The sequence below is a fragment of the Onychostoma macrolepis genome, chromosome 17 (assembly GCF_012432095.1).
Source record: "Onychostoma macrolepis isolate SWU-2019 chromosome 17, ASM1243209v1, whole genome shotgun sequence".
Lineage (NCBI taxonomy): Eukaryota > Metazoa > Chordata > Actinopteri > Cypriniformes > Cyprinidae > Onychostoma > Onychostoma macrolepis.
This window is the reverse complement of record NC_081171.1, coordinates 20,915,544-20,919,154: the sequence shown is the minus strand read 5'-3', so window position 1 is coordinate 20,919,154 and position 3,611 is coordinate 20,915,544.

The following is a 3,611-nucleotide window of genomic DNA, read 5'->3' as shown; positions in this document are numbered from 1 at the left end:
TACTGTCCCGTTGGCCACACCCACTTCCGCTACCATATAAGGCCTTTCCCCTTCCATGCGGGGCGCTGTAAGTTACAGCAAATGCACAGGCCATGCGGGAAATTCCGTCACTGGGAAACGTTCTTAAAGGCATGACTTGTACCAAACATACCTGGATCCAGTGAATGAATTACAGTATGTGTGGATAGTGAGCAAAAAAGACGAGGCACGTGGTTCAAACTAGTAGAAAACCAGCAATTCAGAGATAGCCTTTATGAGGTTAATCATAACAAAAAAGGCCAAACTGTGTGGTTGTTTCGATTGGGGACCAGGGAGTGTTGTAACACAAAGTGTGTTGTAACACTAACAGTTGAACCAATAAGAAATGAGCTACAGAGGTGAAATCACTATGATCGCCACCCTCCTGATATGACAGTATTGATATACTATAAAAATACACAGGATATAGGACAAGTATGTCTGCTTTTTAATTTGTGATCATTATCGTCTGAATCAGCGGTTGAGTTTGACATACAACATCTGCATAAGCTTTCCATCTACATGTTTAAGAACTAGAAATATCATGTCTGAGCAGGTGGGAGGTGTTGTAACACTATCCGGTGCACCTCTACTGGATACAAAGATTGTCCCATTTTGCACAATGTACTGTATAGGCTTACATTTCACACAATTGTGAGAGTGACTAACACAAACTTGCAAGCACAATGTTTTAGTTTTTTAGATGGACTGTTATGATGATGTTTAATTTTTTTAATAATGTAAACTAGTTAACGCTGATGCGAGTGTTTCTACTACAATGGCTGAGAATATATATATATATATATATATATATATATATATATATATATATATATATATATATATATATATAGCCATACATTGCTATGGCGCAAAGAGCGTTCCTTTATAATTACTAAAAGCTGTCACTCATCTTAATTCATCGCGATTTCACAAAGTTACGTTATAATATAAGGTCTCTATGCTGCACAATGAATCTCTTATTTACATTACATCATGTCAACACTTTGTTATTATGAGATGATTCGTGCTGCTCCGGTGATTTGAGCGGTGAGTGGATTCAAACTTAAACACCTTTGATTGGCTGCTGCATTCAATAAATCTACAGACATGTCTGTGATTGGCTATATTGCTCAATGAAATAGAAAATGATCCCCAGAGCGCAAACCATAATGCACTGGATAGTTTGCTAAATCTGCAATGAAATGCCATTATTACAGCTTTAACTGAGGGTGCTATTGATTTCGTTTGAGGGTGCTTAGCCAGGCATGTTCTCTAATCTGACCATCATGATCAATCTCTTGATATTTTTCCCTCTTTTGTAAAGTCACAGAAATGCGATCATGCATTTTTCTTTTGCTATTGAAACAAATGTGAATGAAAAAATTATTTGTTCTAGTTTCTGTTCACCACTATAGAGGTTTACCCAACTATGGCAACTTCCACTTCTAAAAACCCCGGAAATGTGTAAAGCCTTCACTGGTTTGTTATCAGCGGTTTTGAAATTCAATTTTAAATTAAAACATTGTTAAAATTAAAAAATTTAAGTGATTATGGTGTACAGCTTGATTACCTAAAAAAAAAAAAAAATCATGCATAACACTTAAAAGGTCCAGGTTAAGACTTTTACGCTCACTATGGGGTGGGTTGTAACATCACTCTTTGTACTTGACACTAATTTACACAGTTTAGAGATAAATTGTGCATTTCTAAACTACTTTAACATGTAGCAGACAAATAAGAGAATATTATTTCACAAGACACTGCTGAAAAAAAAAAAAAGAGTGTTACAACCGTTAACCCTCCCCGCTCCCATTCATTCTAAATCATAAACATCTTAAAGACATCTAATAGACGTCTACTGGACATCTAAAAGGAAACGTCCTATAGACATACTGCAGATGAGCAAACACGTCCTCCAGATGTAAATACAGACAGAGGTCAAATAGACTTCTCCGAGATGTACGTGCTATCAGGGCCCCTACTGAATGTAACTTACACTAGAAACTCACTCACTGATACGATTGTTATCAATATTACAAGGGAACATTGTGAACATGATTATGATAGAGTGCGCGGTGTCAAGGTAACTGCTGTAAGACAGACTCCCTTTTTAACAGTATTTGAGAAACTTCTGAACTCTGTGTAACACTAATCACGCCTAGAACTGGGAGCATTTGTGCATGCGTGCAGAGGCTCAGCAGCACGGACATGATCGAGCATGTGCTGCTGTGAGTAAGGAGACACCCATAGGCCTCATCGTGTCAGTGTTCCTGTACGCTCTCTCTGCTGTGCCTTAAAATAAAGTGCAAAGCCACCAGACATGTGGCCAGCTATTCACTGAGTATGGCATGTGCTGAGTGTACCAGCCTCAATAAACAATCTGATACCTCGAATGCTATTCGGGTGTGTAAAATGTAATTTTCAGACATTACTGAGGTAAGATGCATATTGCAGGCAGGCAGCCTTCTTGCATTCTTAATCATAAAATGCAGATGGGCGCGTAAATCCATGCCTATTTAATAGTTACAATGCACGCATGACTCCCAGCCAGAAATTAAACTGGAAGTAGCCTACATAACCAAGATGCAAAACCCCCTGCACTGTGATGGCTTAGGGGGGAGGCTGACACTAGTTTATATGACACAGTTGTTGCAACACCACCAAACGTTGCACAACAGTAACATGATCAATCATAATGCAGGTACAGAACTGACATAGGCTCTACTAACACGGTCACTTATTTAAAGGGAACGCTTGCATTTGATAACGAGAGAAGAAATTGTTAGACATTTGTTGCAATACAACTGTTCCTCTGATGAGCACTTTCTGTTGCTCACGTGTAGCTGCAGCGCTTGCTGCTTTCCTGCAAAAATGTGTTTACTACATGAAACAGTTTGCCACTCGCAACACTGACAAAAGCGCATCTAATTGTTTCTGTCAAAAGTACGGAACCACCCAAACGAATTCATTCTCCAGAAGAACAAGGTCTTCTTTCGACGTCCTGCAGAAACTCATCATAAATCTATGTTTTACGAGTGAAAATACATTTAGACTGGATCTAGTTGGAGTTATTGCGCATTACATTACCTCTAAAACATCTGCGACGTAGCTCCAGCGATGCGGATCTTTTTCGCGTTGCTTTCAAGAAAAAAAAAAAGGGGGAAAAAAACTTTAAGCCTTCGCCTGTAGAGTAGCGTCACTTCCTCGTTGGTAACAAGAGCGCCACCCGCTGCAAATTGCACAGTGATGTAATTTTTATCTTGCACCTTTAATACAGCAGACACCTTTAATGAATGTTGTGGCAAATTTACGATCAAATATACAGATATTATACAACTCCTCATCCTAATGTCATGTGTGCTAAAAAGCAATTGCTATAACATGACATTTCTTAAACGATCCTATATGAAATCACATGGTAAAGATTTGCACTAGTGTCCAAAGTAAACACACACGATATGTCCGAATCATTCTTGTGATTCGTTTTTGAATCAGTTGAACCTTTTCACGGAACCTTCTGGAAGATTCGTTTACGAATCGAACTGAATCAGTCCGAGATGTTCTCGATATCGAGTCTGCAACTTCGACTC